The sequence below is a fragment of the Dermacentor albipictus genome, chromosome 1, assembly GCF_038994185.2.
Source record: "Dermacentor albipictus isolate Rhodes 1998 colony chromosome 1, USDA_Dalb.pri_finalv2, whole genome shotgun sequence".
Classification (NCBI taxonomy): Eukaryota; Metazoa; Arthropoda; class Arachnida; order Ixodida; family Ixodidae; genus Dermacentor; species Dermacentor albipictus.
Window position 1 is genome coordinate 142,271,419 of NC_091821.1, and position 17,190 is coordinate 142,288,608.

Genomic DNA, 17,190 nt, shown 5'->3' on the forward strand with positions numbered 1-17,190 from the left:
TCCAAACGGCGCAATGAACGTGGTCAGTTCTTCAAGGGCCTTGCTTAGTCACCGGATAGAAGCCAGAATTTGTGTCCAATTTGGAAAACCATTTTGCACCGGCAAGTGAGCCCAGTGCTTGGTCGACAGTAGGCAATGTGTATCTTTCTCTTAAGACGAACTTGTTCAATTGTGTAACGTCTACACAGATCCTTACGCCTCCCGAGTGCTTTTGTACAGGCACAATGCCGGCACACCACTCTGTTGGCTCTTAAATTTTACGAATGACGGCCATTTGTTAGAACTTATCGAGTTCTCATTTTACATTTACCTGAAGCTTTATAAGAATCCTGCGTGGTGCGCTTATTGCAAATGAAGCAGCGTCTGGTTTAAGCCTTAGGGTATGCTCCCCAGGAATAGTGCCTAAGTTGTTAAAAACATGAGGGCACAAAACTTCGTAGTAGGGTTCCTTGTGAGCCATAGAGTCAATGAAGTTGATTCCCAATGCTTCGAGAGCTGGCAAACCGAGCAGTACATGGCGCAAAGGGCTGACCACAAAACACGTTTGGCGAGAAGTTTGTCCCCTCCAAAATATATCCGTCTGAAGCTTGCCCAGAACATTTAGGCGGTCACCGCTAGCGCCTGTCAAGACCTCGTCGACCTTTTCCAAACTCGCGGGAAGTCAAGAAAACGACGCTGTAATTACGGGCACTTCTGCCCCTGAGTCGACCTTTACGAAAACAGGCACGGAGTTAAGCAATACCTGAATGTAACGCGCCTTGGCGCCAGGCACCTCGACCATGCCCAAAAAAAGCTTCCTCAGTGTCATTTTGTACAGACAACACTCGTACCTTTCGCTGGTAGCCTGGAGAAGTCCCTTTGAGGCACACCTTGCCAAAGTGTCCCTTTAAGCGGCAGTTGAAGTACCTCTGTTTCCTCTCTGGGCAGGATGTCCTTGTGTGCGATTGCCTCCGTAGAAGGTGCACGGTCCCTCGGAACGAGCTGATGTCGGCCGGGTTTCCTCGCTGCGTTGCGGTTTCTTGCGGTGACCCACTGCGTCAACGTTAACGTCTTTCTATGGCTTGCACGTTGTGTGGTCGCGAACTTCATTGGGATTTCGAAGCACTTCTTGCTGCCGCTGTACGGTCTCATTTAGGTAGGCCCTCGCCAGAGTTGTTGCGAGAGACAGCTTGGGATCCATTTGGAGTGACTCGGAAAGTGTTTCATCCCGCAGGCCCACAACGAGCCGGTCCTTAATGAGGCGCTGCTTGAATTCTCCGAAGTCGCACTTGTCCGCCAAGACTTGTAGAGCAGTCAAACGGGTCAATTGACTCGCCAGGCATATGGTGCCGCTTGTGAAAGCAAGCGCTCTCGTAAACAACGTTGCTCTCCTTGATGAAGTAATCGTCGAACTTTTTGATCAGCTCAATTTTTTTTCGAACCTTCTGCGGGAAGATTGAAGGTGTCGAAGATATTCCTTGTTTGTTGGCCCATGGTCTAAAGCAGAGTGCGTACTGGTGCTTCTTCCGAGCGCTCATTCAGGTCCGACGCATAGCGATAGTCGTCGAAGTGCAGTAACCACGCCAGCCACTCCGAGGTAGTGCCGAAGTCCAGCGTTGCCCACTGCTGAAGGCTCGGCGGCGATGCAGTGGCCATTGCCGCCTCATTTTCTGACGACGTCGAGGTCCTCTTTTTTCAATCACCCTAGAAATGGGTGGATCACCACACTTCTGACACCATGTCGTGTCGGCGCCCGCTGCTATCAGTGCGTGATGGGCAAAAGACCACAGGCGTCTGTAGTCAAACCCGCCGGCAGGCAGAATACCCCGATCTTTATTTGCACAGCAGTTCAGGTAGAACCAGCGTGACGTCAGCGACACGTGGTTCCATACATGCGTTAGGCACAATGAATCGGCGCGTCATGCGCGAGCATGCTTTCAGTCGCACGGAAATACATTCCGGCACACTTCAAGTTCATACACACTGAAATTTCAAGTTGGCCCACCCCCTAATTTAAGTATGCCCGATCCACATTTCAAGTTGGCCCACGTCCGAATTCTAAGTTGGCCAATCCCCAAATTTCAGTTGGCCCACCGCTACTATGCGCTTCCCCATGCATCTTCAAAGAGGCCCTATGTATCTCTGGGTCCTGTTTTTTTTTTTGCTTTAGATTGTTCGTTATCACTTAAAAACTACCAGTCATCTTCACTTACAATATCGTGGCGATTAAATGTCTTAGATTTGCAAACAACGCATTTTTCTGCAGATACAAAGCATTAGAGTTTTTGCGTGACAGGGCTGGTTAGCCCGCCAAAGAAAGCTTACACTTTAAAATTCAAGTCAGCATTCTGTAGGTATTGAAATGGCCCTGCACGTTCAAACAAGATCATTTTCACGAGCATATCTCTGATAATATCAACTGCAAATACCCCACTCTTTTCATGCAGATTACATAACCAATTCTGTTTCATGCGCATATACGGTAAAACAAATGCATTTAATTCATCTGCACTACCTCGTGCCATTCGTCTCTGGAACGACCTCCCTGATAACAAAGCCTCCATATCTAACCCCGACACGTTCGGCTGTCAGTTACTCACGCTTTACCCATTTAATACCGTTCACGAATGCCCAGCCTAGTGTATTTGATCGCGCATTTTTGCAATGTTGTATACTATTTTCATAAACACTATTCCTTTTGCTCTGTTAATGGTAACAAGTATTCCTGTGCCTTCAGATATTGCTTTGTATTCCTTGTGGCTTCAATATGGTATAACACGGCAATCTTTTTATTGCACTGTTCCTCTTAGAAATTTGTACTTTTTATATCTTTACTGTTTAAAATGCCCCCTTCCTTCATGCCCTGCCACAGGGCATGTAAGGTTCTTTTGAATAAATAAATAAATAAGTCGTGATTACACAATGAAATTCGACAGCTATACATGTAAGAGGTTCGATTAGATGTTTTATGGTGATAAGATACTGAGACCGCAACGCTATGTAGGCTAGCACTGGACACAGAATAAATAGTTCCAGTATTTTTTTTATAATCAAATGATTTCATCCCATACGGCACACCAGCCGTTGGGCGCGGTGGATTATAATACTTTATCCGGACCTCTCCTCCACCCGCCGGTTAAATTCAGCAAACTGAGTGTGTTTTCGAATATGGATATAGCGGTCTCAAAAAAATAAAATTGGGCACGATGCAAGTTGCACAGACTGACAGTTTCTTAGGGCGGGAACTGCCCAGCACCAAGCGTTCTCCGCAACGCGCGCGTGTATGGCGAATCCCGCACGTCGTCCGCTACAGGGCGTCCCGAGAAGGCACAAAAGACAATCCTCGCTGTCCAAGCAAGTATGCGTAGTAAATAAAACGGTAACTTATCTGGTCACTCTATTAAAAAAGAAAATTTAGCTTCAGTTGTAGTTTTGTTGGACTTTCCAGCGTGCAGCCAAAAGTGCCCGCTTTCAAAAGTGTGTGTGTGGGGGGGGGGGGGAGGTAAATTACCTTGCACGCCCCACTTTTGACAGTGGAGGAGGGGGGGCGGTGGCAAGTGCCCCTCTTGCCCCCCTCCGGTAGATACGCCTATGCATTTGCCTCTCCGAAGCCCTATGGTATTCTGCAGAACCTAGCGTTGCCGCCTGGAGCTATCGTCATTATTGTGTCCAGTTTAGACTTATGGCCTCCCCAGCGATCTGTTCACGTATATATTTATCTTTCAAGATAAAAGGGTTTAAATTTGCCCGATGATCCCGAGTAGATGTTCACTTTGACGTGAACAAATATTACAAGAAGTATATTATGCCTTACTTCCTCTCCTTACTTAGAAATCAAGACCAAGGAGGCTCAACACAGCTACCATACCAGTCGTTTTGAAATTTCTGCGAATGACTAGCTACTAACTAGCTACGTCTTAATCAACCACTGTTCGTCGCTTACTGCATCTGTTATGGCACTTTATAGCAGATTAGGAAAACGCCCGCTATCTTGTATTTACCGAAATGTTTTCTAAATTACCGCAGGAGTCTCCTCCGAGCTTTCTTTTCCAGCCTTGAAGTGGTAGCGCAGCCAGTGCACTACCACTACTGAAGTACGTGCGCTCTATCAACGAGCAATTATAAGTGCCAAGTACCAAAAATTATCCACGTTCACACTGCCTTCATCTGTACCACCTTTCTTTAGTTCTTCCGTCAGCGATAACAGTAGCGTCCCTCATCGATAAACACTAGCTTGCTCACGTTTCTGTCTTGCCACGTTTCTAATCCCCATGCTGCACAAACTTGCGAGCTAGTTTTTAGAGAAATAGCTGAAACGAGGTTCCCTGGCGAATACTGGTGGCAGAAACCCAAGATTCTGAACCCAGCAAATTCTATCGCATTAAAAAAAATTACAACCATTCCACTCTCTGAAGATGGAATGGCAGCGAAAGCTCACGACAGTCAAAACTCTCAAACGAAAAGCAAAGTGCCTTCACTGTCATTCCATCTTAGTGGAATGTTTGTCATTTTTTGCGCTGTGAGTCTGGCGTCGTTGCTCGTTCGGAAATGCCGGGGTTCGCGATGGTCGTTTTCGTTTAGCATCGCGGGAACGTTCTTCGTCGGTGGTCGTTTCGTGCCGGCGGCGTTTACATTCTCGTTGCTGTTCCCTCCGGCGCTCCTCGTTCGCATGTTGTTCTTCGGGTGTACGAACTATATGTGTCCTCCCCCCCCCCCCCCCCCATGGATAACACAGCTGTTTTTAGCGCCGACACATCTCCTGCTTATATACTGCGATAACCTTGACGTCACGCTATTGTTCACAGCGAGCGTTCTAATCGGTTCTGCATTTTGACGTCTGCGCCGCCGCACTGCATCCGTATGGGTTCGTTAGAAATCACTAAGTCCGTTTCTATTACCGGACGCCGAAAAACTACGGAAGGTTAGCCATATACAGATTTCGTTCTAAAAATCTAGAACGTGGAGGAGAACTAGATGAACGAGAACTCAGTGTATAAGGTAAGATGTGTACGTTGCCCATCGGTAGTCTTATTGGATGAGTTCCAGTGGTTCCAATAAGTAGCCATAGGCCTTTTATTTCCTCCCGCTCATCGCATTTTCAAGCTGCTTTCTTTCAGAAATCCGGCAATGGTAGCGAAGGGGAACAGCGCACACAGCCGCAGGAAATCGGAAAGTGGTAGACTAGGAGGCTCTGTTGGGAGGCGGAGCTTGCAGCTATGGAGAAAAAAAATAGGTGATGTTAGAGCAATATCGGGCGGAGTACGAGCGAGAAGGAGAAAGGGAGAGAGACGGCAACGGAAAACGAAGTGCAAGAGGCAATTTTTGTGCGAGACACTCTGTGCAGAGTTTACACTTGTGGGGGAAAAAGCATTGCTGCTTTCTGTGAAGTGCGAAGCACCGGCAATCAAGAAACGGAGGGCACCGAAAGAGTTGGGCTCCCTGGCGTCGCTTCCGGTTGACGACGGAAGCCGACGACAGCGGTATGTGGACACTCCTCGCCGACTCGGCGCTGCTCGGATTCCTGTCCCGGCGGCGAACTGTCGTGCGTCGGTTTCTGCTGACGCGCCCCAGATGGAGTCCAAGACAAATAATTATTGCACCGCGTTTTAGTAGTTTTCAGACAAGGTCAGTTCTTTTTTTTTCATTTTGTAATTCCCTCTGTAAGACTCCTTTTTTTCTGTTTCCACTTCCCTTCCGATCTTCATTAAGGATCAGGCACGGGGCAAGAAGACTCTAATTTGCGCAATATTTGGAGCTGAAGGGCTGCTATAGGGCTGTCTCAGAGAAGTGGCAGAGAGAATGTGCGAACTCTCTTTGTTGCTTCGCGTGGCTTGGGACAGATTGTTCTAAAGAAGGGAAAAGAAAAAAAAGAAGAAACAGAAACTTGGTTGGCGAAGAGAAGACCTGCTCGTCGGGAGACATGCCGATACGTCAGGTTTAGTTTTTCTTTTTCTGTACACTAGAAATGTCCCAAAATCAGATGATCGTCAAACTGTTTGCCCTAAAGGACTGCGACTCTTCTATTAATAAATGTTCTAGACAGTCAGTCAAGTAACTATATTGCCTTATGGCTCTTTAACTACACTCTAAAAAAAAGTGAGTTCCAGGCACTCTCTATGAGGGAATATCTGCTTGTCCCATATTTGACTTTTCGAGAGTAGATCGACCCTTTTTGAGAGAGAGTCGGACAACTCCTCCTGGCAGAGTTTTGCTACTCCACCGCAACGGAGTGCCAGTACTCTTCCGCAGAGTGCCAACAATCTCCCCACAGGGGTAATAACACTACCCCAGACCGAGTGCTTCTACTCTTCCAAACCGAGTACTTCTACTCCTCCAAGCCGAGTGTTTCTACTCCCCCAAAGAGAGTGCTTGTACTCCTCCAAACGGAGTGCAAGTACTCTTCCCAGCAGAGTGAAAGCACGATGTAGATCCATGGTCACGTTAGAAGGGATTCGCATACTTACATGTGGGGAATATTTGATTTCTTCATAAGCAGCTCCTGCACTTATGCTCGATGAATGGGATGTAATCTGTAGTCGCCGAGTTACTCAAATGAAACATTTTCTCTCTTGAAAGGTCTAATTATGTATTGATCAGTCACAAGAGAGACTGAATAATAATTTGAGAAACATACTGACAAACACATAAAATCAGATTACAATGATGCCCATGAAATTTAGAACACATCTTGTAATAAAACATAAGTATATTCTCTATAGTTTCTTCAGTATTACCGTGTCAAAATATCCTTTAATTTCAATTGGCTCCTTCTTTTCAAAAATAAGGTATACAATTGAACGTTAAACATAGAACAAACGTGTGCAAACTCACAAAGTATTGACACTATGATCGAAGAGAAATGTGCGCCACGTTACTGGCCAGCAAACGCATTTCTGCCACAAAACGCGTCCGCTTATATGGCAGAGGTTACCAGATGAGCTGCTAAGCATGGGGCTGGTAATGTAGATAAATTGTGCAAGAAACTTTTTTGTGTGCTATATTTTAAGGCAGCAGCTCATTTGATAACGTCCTGTATAGCATATGGATGTTCCTGACTGAGAGTACAGTGCCTTTAGAAATGTGTTGTATACTCTCATGTGAGGTCACAGGTCTAGCTAGCTTTGCTTATATTTTACATAATGTTATTCATGTATGGGCTCACCCCATTGTTTGTAAGTGGGTGTTGTGGTTCTGCAGCAATATCCTGCCCGGTCTCAAAGTGGTAAAGAGGCGTATCATTTTTCCTATTCTGTTGGCCTCCTCGTGAAAGTAGTTTCCTGGTGCTGTTAGGATTGACCTGTTACACTTTCTCACAGATAAATAAAATTAAATTTACAATATTATCTAGTGCGTAGCAAATGAGTATAAAACTGCAAGGAGCATTGGCATTAAAATCTTGCGCGTCAGATTTCTTATCATATATGGTAGCTTTTCATCCCCATTACGGTAAGAATGCTATGCTTCTGAAGAGCAGCTTGCATAATTACATGATCAATTATTGTGACTCGTTCACTATGCAATCTAACTGAAGTATAGCATGGCTTCAAATGTGGACCAAAAATCAGATGAATATGATGCATCAAAGGTGACATAAGCATAAGCACCATCAGGGAAGTGCACGAAAAAGACAAACAAAGAAGCGAAACCTAAATTGAAAATGGCACCATCCTGTTTCACATATCCCTTCCATGCACGTGGATTTTGCATGCGACTATGCACATATTGCACAATGAACTAACTACCTGAAACCAAAGCTTTTTTCCTACTGAAGTGGTTAAGATGCACTACAGTAAGAAAGATTATCGCACTTCACAGAATCTTCATCTCGCAACAAGTACATGTGTCTGGGAAGATAAATACATTGCCTCACTTTGCACTCTATCTTAAGTCCAGAAATTTACCATGTGGCAAAATGCTTTAATTTTATTTTGCCTTATAGAAATTATGTCTACAGAAGCCATGAAACTAAGGGGGCTTTTATTTAACACTATATGTTCACATCCGCCAATTGATGAACAAGTGTTCTACTCAGATGCTGTCACCTCTTTGCATTGAACGCATCTCTACCTCCACTAGCATACGTGGTTGGCAAGCAGATTGAGCCACCCTAATCAAAATATCAAATACCTACCAGAAGCTAACGTATGACTATTTCACAGAAGGAGAAACCACAATTTCACATTTTTTAAATAATTTTCAATTCCAAGTGACTCTCCGGCTTCTAAGACGTAAGGTGTGCACCTCAGTGTACACAGTTAAAGGCCTTAATTGCTCATTGCACTTTGGGAGGCACGAGTGGTTCTAACGAACTGGTTTCGTGAGCATGCACGTAAACGATAATGACTTCTTAAACATGGGATTCTCTTCGCCCAATGCTTCCCCTTTCTGTAATCTAAAAGGAAACCATACTTCTAAAATTAGGTGTAAGGAGTGGATAACAGGGAAGATATGAAAATCTGTGCTTCATCTCAACATTTAAAATACAGAATCATAGTGGTTTGTATTTTCACCCTTGCATTCACGAGCTGTTAAATGTGAGCTAATAAAGCTGTTAAATGTATGTAAGCACCTAACCAAGCATGAGCTGTTGCTTTTTATAGCGAACACAGGCACTGTGCTCATTGCAAGTATGTATCATGTCACTAAGCAAATATACAATTTCATTGTACCACTATTTTGTTATCACATGGATATATCTGTTTAGAGGCAAGACAAAAAGTAGTCACTTCTCACAAAACTAATAAGCTTCTTTTTAACACATTCCTAACTTTTAAATGACACTTGCTTTTATGAGTTTGCCTTTAGAGAGCATACTTGATTTTGACTTTCCCATCAGAGACATTACATAAATATACCATGTTAAGATGTTAAGATGACTGCCCAGAGCACGTGAGAATTTCGTCTTAGTGTGACATGGTGTATTTTGATTTTGTTGACATTTAGTCAAATGGTACACCCAATATACCCACATTCTAGTTTTTTGGAAGAAATTGCATGGCAATGTATTTTGATTCATTGGCGTGCGCTCCTCTGTACTACGTGAAGTCGCGCTGGGCTGGCTCTTTGACATCCCTGTGTCCTTGGAGCTGCCTTCTTGCGTTATATAAAGCGGGTGCCTGAAAGATAGCGTGTGCAAAAGTCAACACGAGGACGTGGTGTAAAACAACATCAAGATGCTCGAGGGCATGACACTAAAAGAAAGTCTTAGCTCTTAGTCTTCCTACTGAAATGCATGTGAAGCATCTAAATGACTGCAACAGTCAACTGCTAAATTAACTTCAATTTTTAGATTTAAACAAAAGAGAAATAACCGACAGCTCATCCTCGGTCAAAAATAATGTGAAAATACTCCTGCTAATAAATAGAATGTTGGTCATTGTCAGATGTCATAAGTCTGTCATTAGTCTGGTGTGTCGCAAACACCACTTGTGACACATCCTAAGCACGTGCCCAGTGTGCGCCCCGCACCATCTCTGGTTGTGCCACTGCTCAAGCCATAATTTGAGGATCATATCTGCAAACATGATGCTCAGTAGGGATGAAAATATCGTCCTCCAGTTCAATTGGATATGACTGGATGTGCCTATAAGAAAGGGCAACAAGGCTTGTTATGGCAAGCTTACCCACATTTCCATAATAACAAGTTCACTGCCCCTTTACTTAAGCTTACTAGAAGGCATGAACTTACTTTCATTTATGAGGTGTGCAATGGAGTTCATTTTTGACATACTCGACTACTGCTGCAGTTTGAAATCTAGCATTTTACATTCTTGAAGGCATCTAAACGTTGAAGTTAGACCGCACTAATTAGTTTATTAACCTACTCTTTGTTTTGTGTACGACAGACGACTGGTCGCACGGAATTAAAGCAACGTTTTATTTTGATACTGTATTTCTCCACTAAAAATATTAAAGCGATAAACACATTTTGTTCTGCCATGCAGTAGCAAGATGCACACATTACGTTTGTAACCTTCAAGGGAAGGGCGATTTAGCTGTTCATATGACATAACTCTGAAACGCCAACTCATATTAGCAAATTCACAGGCATGTCCAGAGCAATAAGCGAATTCAAAGCGCCTTTGCAATTGTAATTCCCCACAGCAGCCGTTATATTCAATGCCGATGCATAACTCGCTGCTTGACAATTCACCGAGTTCGTAGACATAAGTACTCTTTCAGATTCGCACCGTGCTCGAAAACCGCAACAGGAGACATAAGATCAGACATATAATCACACAATTTCAATACATGGCCAAAAACAGTTCAGTCTTAGGGCTAAACCCCATGAGAGCGATTTAGTGCGCGACGGCGACGAGCGATGGCTTCGAGCGACAAAACGGGCCGTCGCTTGACCAGATCGTTCGGTTCAGGAAATCTAGAAAGTCGCTAGTCTCCCGCAAGTGCTATGAGCGACTAGCCAATAGCGCGAAGCCGGAACTGGATGTACATTACTCAAGTACTACCGATTGTCGCGCGGAACGAGCAAACGATTGAGTTTTTATATGTGCAAGGATAAGAACCCACTGCAAGACCGTAGGAAATATTTTATGCGACTTTTTGCAGAAAATACATCAACTTAAATTACTAAAACACGCGCCACACTACTTTCGACACGTATTTGCCGCCATCATACCAGCAACACCGGTGAGACGTCGCTCAAAATCGTCGCTCGCACGGAGTACGACTTGTAGGCGACGAGCGAACGCGACAGCCACCTCCATCGCATCGCTTGTCACTGTCGCGCGCAAGATCGCTTATATTGGGTTTATACTTTGCTCAGTACAAAACATGAATTCCTCATGCCCTTCCAGTAAGTTCAAGTTAACGCGCCCAAATGACCTTTGCAGCATGCAGCTGAAGGCCTGCGGCAAAGTTTCTAACTAGCACTGGCGCTGCACGCAACTTCAGTAGTTGCAGATTACCCACTGGCGAAAGACACCGTCAAACGCGCGGCTTATTTGTAATGAAAGCATGCCACCAGCGAAATGACGCATTCTGTTATGTGACTCCTTATTTCAACAGCGTCCCGTACACAGTAGACTGCCAAACTGAATAAATTCAAACACACAAAACGCACGCTAAGCCCGCTCCGCATAGGCTCGGAATCATGGGCTGGTGAACAAACCATTTTAAGCGTACTCTCGCCTCACGTCTTATTGAACATACCAAGATTCTGGCAGCGTTTGCGATTTTCAAAGCTCTTACGGATAGCGGCAAGTGATAAAGTCACATGCAGTTATCGCGACGACTGGCTTTTTCGATTGACATCGAGAGACACAGCGCGCTTGCCTAGTCCGTTGTCAATCGCGTCGGCTAAGCGCCGCGACGACTTCCTGGCGATAGCATGTCATATACGCAGAATGTGCACCTAAGTTAGAATTCACTTACCGTGAAGGATTTGTTGTAACATCCAACGATTGACGAACGACTCGTGTTCTCGCGGCGACGCGGGATGGCTGACACACGATCTGCTTGGATGGCCTTCGTTGCTTCTCGCTGGACGGATCACCTTTCTCCGGTGCTGTTCTGTTCCGCGAAGCTGAGCGCGCGCGCGGTGGGGCAACTCCGAGTGAAAAAGTAGAGCGCTCGCTCCGCGTTCCTTTGAACTGTGGCTGCCTGTTCTCTTAGAAGCAAAACGGTGTGTTCTTTGCTCAGCGTACGTGAGTGATACATCGCCATGTTCGGGGCCAGCCTCCTACAGTTGACGCAGAAGATTACGCTAAGTTTGGTTCTCTATTGCGGCAAGAGTAGAACGGGCATTCTACTCTCTCTCAGAAGGGCAGAGTGAAAATCACATTTCACTCTCCGTTGGTGACGGAGTGAACAATGCATTTCACTCCACTCGACATTTTGCAAGAGTAAAACAACGCGTTGAAGAGTAAATCGGCCGCTTCACTCCTGCGATACCCTCCCTAGTTTTTGGAGTGTACCTTTCAAGGCACACTACTACCAGCTCATAATCGTGAACAGATATTGCACTTATAACGTTTTCGGTGGCATGAAGAAAAAACAATGCAGATCCAAGGCATACGCTGGAATATTGCTACGGCACAATATGTGCGATCACGAAAGGCCAGCAGTGTGAAGACGACGACGACGGTTAGAAGCTTGCGCGGGCTATCGCCTCTTGGCCAAGCGCAGCGTATTTTCCTTGTAAATATATTTGTACATAGCTTTTCGTCTGCGTCTTCCTACGTAACATATCTGGTGGAGGTGGACGTTCCCTGTACCTCGTCACGGAGCTTCGCAATGGACGGTACGTCGAGCCTTCCTTCATGGCTCCCGGTGACGACAACCCGACTCCGCCGGCTCCGACACCTGCTGCCCCTTCGCCGACCTACATCACTCTCCCCGCTCCCCGTGATCCTGGCGTATTCTCGGGCCACGATGGGGAAGACGTCGATGACTGGATCAGCCTGTATGAACACGTCAGCCGCAATAACCGGTGGGACCCTACTATTATGCTCGCCAACGTAGTCTTTTACCTCGGTGGCACACCTCGAGTTTGGTATCGCACGCACGAAGATGAGCTCACCAGTTGGGATTCGCTTAAGACACAGCTTCGAGACTTGTTCGGCAACCCCTACGGTCAACAACTTGCCGCGCAGAAGGCGCTTTCCGGCCGTGTGCAGACGTCAACAGAGCCCTATGTCACGTACATTCAGGACGTCTTGGCTCTGTGCCGCAAAGTTGACACCCACATGACTGAGTCAGACAAGGTTTCCCACATCCTCAAAGGCATTGCCGATGACGCCTTCAACTTGCTCGTCTGCAACAACGTAGCCACGGTGGATGCTGTTATAAAAGAGTGCCGCCGCCTGGAACTCGCCAAAAGCCGACGTATTGACCAGCAGTTTGCCCGTCTGCCCAACACCCCAGCGACATCTTCCTGTGCCGACGCTCCACGTCCCAACAACACTGCCGATGTTACCAGGATCGTCCGGCGTGAGATCGAGGCCGCCTATCCGGCTGCCTTCGACTCCAGTCCCACGAACACATCTGCAGTCACGGTCTCACTGATCCAGGCAGTTGTCCGCCAGGAGTTTGAAAACATGGGTCTTCACACCATCTGCTCGGCCCATCGCCCTGATACCCGCCCGGCTTCTTCGATTTCGCCCCGTCCCGCATCTTCTTACCCACCACGTTTCCGCAACCCATCTGAATGGCGCACTGCTGACGACAGGCCTATTTGTTTCCACTGCCATCGAATCGGGCACATTTCTCGGTACTGTCGTAGTCGCTGGAGTTCCCCGATCCGGTCTACTTATACTGCCTACTCTCGCCCCTCAGGTGGCCCTTCTCGTCCCTATGCCGCACGCTCCGCTAATGCCACCACTGATTCTCCTGCAACGAACCGCCCCTATTCTCGTTCGCCTTCGCCCCAACGGCGACAATCTCGCTCTCCCCAGCCCCGTCGCTCCTACTCGCCGACTCCCTTCGGACGCCGCTCCCAGCCGGAAAACTAGACGATGCAGCGCCTCGAGGTGACGCTGCATTGCTCCCTACGCCGCCAAATCCTCTACTGACTTTGCCCACTCATCTGAACCTTCTTGACGTGCAAGTCGACGGTGTTTCTGTGTCTGCTCTCATAGACACTGGAGCGCATTTGTCCGTAATGAGCGCTGACCTTCGTAACCGGCCCAAGAAAATTATCACGCCCGCCACGACGCCTGTTGTCCGTGTCGCCGATGGCGGATCAGCCCCCGTAATTGGTATGTGTACCGCCCGCGTCTCCTTCGCCGATCGCTCAACAATCGTGCTATTCACAGTCATCGCCCACTGTCCCCATGACATCATCCTCGGCTTAGACTTCCTCTCCGCACATTCTGCTCTCATCGACTGTTCCGCCAGTACTCTCCGCCTTGACCTGCCTGTTCTGGATCCTGCTGAACCCCACCCCAGCCGCCTCAGTTCCGCCGACTTCGTTCGCTTGCCACCTTCGGCACTGACCTACGTTGACCTAGTGTCATCCCCACCAGTCCCCGACGGTCACTACATCGCGGCTCCTATGCACGACGTCCTCCTTACACACGGGATCACAGTACCCCATACACTTTTATCTATTACGGCGAATTGCGTCTGCCTGCCAGTGGTCAACTTTCGCTTGACGACACAAGTGCTGCCACGTGGGATGTCTTTGGCCCAGCTTTGTTCATTCGAGGATCACTCAGTAGCATCCATTGCAGTAGACGACACTTCATCCGATACTCCTCTACCGTCGCAGTCGACAAATTGTACCATCGCTGACTTACGGAAAATGATTGCCCCCGACTTGCCCTCCGAGCACGCTCGTGAACTCTACCGCGTTCTGTTTTCCTACCACGATATTTTTGACTATAACGATCGTCCTTTGGCCCAAACTACAGCTGTCAAACATCGCATTAATACCGGCGATGCCCCTCCTATTCATCGCCGCCCGTATCGAGTGTCCCCAGCTGAGCGTCAAGTTATTCACGCAGAAGTTCGCAAAATGCTTGCCAAGAACATTATTGAACCGTCATGTAGTCCTTGGGCGTCACCGGTTGTGCTGGTAAAAAAGAAAGATGGCTCATGGCGCTTTTGCGTGGATTATCGGCACCTTAACAGGGTTACCAAAAAGGACGTGTATCCCCTACCTCGGATTGATGACGCCCTTGACTGCCTCCACGGTGCTCGCTATTTCTCCTCTATTGACCTTCGCTCCGGCTATTGGCAGATTGCCGTGGACGATCTCGACCGCGAGAAGACTGCCTTTGTAACACCCGACGGTCTTTATCAATTCAAGGTGATGCCGTTCGGCCTATGTAACGCTCCTGCCACTTTTGAACGCATGATGGACTCCCTTCTTCACGGTTTCAAATGGTCCACGTGCTTGTGCTACTTGGACGACGTTATCGTGTTCTCCCCAACGTTCGCTACGCACCTCGAGCGCCTCTCAGCAGTCCTGGACGTTTTTCGGCGAGCCGGTCTGCAACTTAACGCATCGAAGTGCCAATTCGGCCGTCGCCAGATTACCGTCCTTGGACATCTCGTTGACGCGAACGGAGTGCAACCGGACCCAGGCAAGATCCATGCTGTTGCGCACTTCCCTGTTCCGAAGTGTGTCAAGGGTGTGCGCAGCTTCATCGGCCTTTGTTCGTACTTCCGCCGTTTCGTGAGGAATTTCGCCGCCATAGCACGACCACTAACCGACCTTTTGAAAAAAGACGCTCCTTTCCAGTGGGGCGATAACGAGGCCTCTGCATTCTCTCATCTAATCGACATTCTCACAACGCCTCCCGTTCTGGCCCATTTCGATCCTTCTGCGCCTACCGAAGTCCGTACTGATGCCAGCGGTGACGGAATTGGAGCAGTACTGGCACAACGCCAGCGTGGCCACGACCGTGTTATCGCTTACGCCAGCAGGCTCCTCTCACCCGCGGAGCGCAACTATTCCATCACTGAGCGTGAGTGTCTGGCCCTAGTTTGGGCGGTTGCGAAATTCCGCCCATACTTATATGGCCGATCCTTTTCCGTTGTCACAGACCATCACGCGCTTTGTTGGTTATGCTCATTGAAAGACCCTTCAGGAAGACTTGGTCGCTGGGCCTTACGCCTCCAAGAATATTCGTTCTCTGTCACCTACAAATCTGGCCGACTACACAAGGACGCTGACTGCCTGTCTCGCTACCCGGTAGACGAGCCTGACGAGGCCGACAGTAGTACCGCCGACGGCATTTTCTCTGTGTTTGCCTTCGCTAACATCGCCGATGAGCAGTACCGAGACCTATCGCTGCGAGTACTCATCGAGCGTCTGCGCTCTACACCTACCGACGCATCCGTTCGCCGATATGTCCTCCAGGGCGGCATTCTGTACCGAAGGAGCTTCCTCCCTGATGGCCCTGATCTTCTTCTTGTCGTGCCACAACATCTACGACAGACTGTGCTCTTTGAGATGCATGACGCACCCACTGCAGGACATCTTGTGGTAACCCGCACGTACGACCGCGTCCGCCGCCGCTTCTATTGGCCTGGTCTCGCTCGCTCCGTTCGACGCTATGTTGCTGCCTGTGATCCCTGCCAGCGTCGGAAGACACCTCAGGTGCTACCTGCCGGTCATCTCCAGCCGATCACCGTCCCTGTGGAACCGTTCTTTCGTGTTGGATTAGACGTGCTCGGTCCCTTTCCCACGTCATCCTCTGGGAACAAATGGGTAGCCGTCGCGACTGATTACGCCACCCGATACGCTATCACTCGGGCTCTCCCTACCAGCTGCGCCTCTGACGTCGCGGACTTTCTCTTGCGTGACATTACCTTGCTTCATGGCGCCCCGCGACAGCTGCTTACTCACCGTGGTCGAAACTTCCTCTCGAAAGTTATCGCTGACATTGTGCGTTCCTGTTCCATTCAACACAAACTGACTCCTTCATACCATCCTCAAACCAATGGCCTGACAGAGCGGTTAAACTGTACTCTTACCGATATGCTGGCCAAGTACGTTTCCAAGGACCACCACGACTGGGACATTGCCCTTCCTTACGTAACATTTGCGTACAATTCTTCCCGGCACGACACCGCCGGATTTTCTCCCTTTTATCTACTTTACGGTCGCGAACCTACCTTGCCCCTAGACACGGCACTTCCTCCTGCTGCGGTCTCAACAAGCGAGTATGCGCGCGACGCCATCGCCCTCGCCGACCATGCACGCCAGCTTGCCCGTGCTCGACTTACGGCCTCACAGACCACTCAGCAGTGTCAGTACAACGCCCGCCATCGTGACGTACAGTTTTCACCTGGTGCGCTCGTGCTCCTGTGGTCGCCCTCTCGTCACGTCGGACTTTCAGAGAAGCTTCTTTCGCAATACACAGGGCCCTACCGCGTGCTGCGCCAAGTGACGCCTGTGACTTACGAAATTGCTCCTGTGGGCTCAACCTCGTCCTCTCCTGTGGCATCTAGTGATGTCGTACACGTCAGTAGGCTCAAGGCCTACTACACTGCTTCCGAGTCCGATCTTTAGTCGCTCCGGGACGGCACTTTTGCAGCCGGGGGTAGTGCTACGGCACAATATGTGCGATCACGAAAGGCCAGCAGTGTGAAGACGACGACGACGGTTAGAAGCTTGCGCGGGCTGTCGCCTCTTGGCCAAGCGCAGCGTATTTTCCTTGTAAATATATTTGTACATAGCTTTTCGTCTGCGTCTTCCTACGTAACAATATATGACGCGAAGTTTCAGTGAAGCGGTGTCACGCA

General features: G+C 48.2%; 1 protein-coding gene across 4 annotated transcripts in view; it reads right to left on the reverse strand.

Annotated features, from left to right (window-relative positions):
* Positions 1-17,190, reverse strand: part of LOC135900057 (uncharacterized) — a 332,823-nt gene that overhangs the window by 257,084 nt on the left and 58,549 nt on the right. Inside the window, exon 2 of one of the 4 annotated variants that reach the window (XR_010563778.1) lies at positions 5,021-5,193. The exons of the other annotated variants lie outside the window; for them this stretch is intronic. The gene's annotated coding sequence lies outside the window, so the exon portion shown is untranslated. Of the gene's footprint in view, positions 1-5,020; positions 5,194-17,190 lie in introns of those variants that run through there. 4 annotated transcript variants of the gene reach the window in all.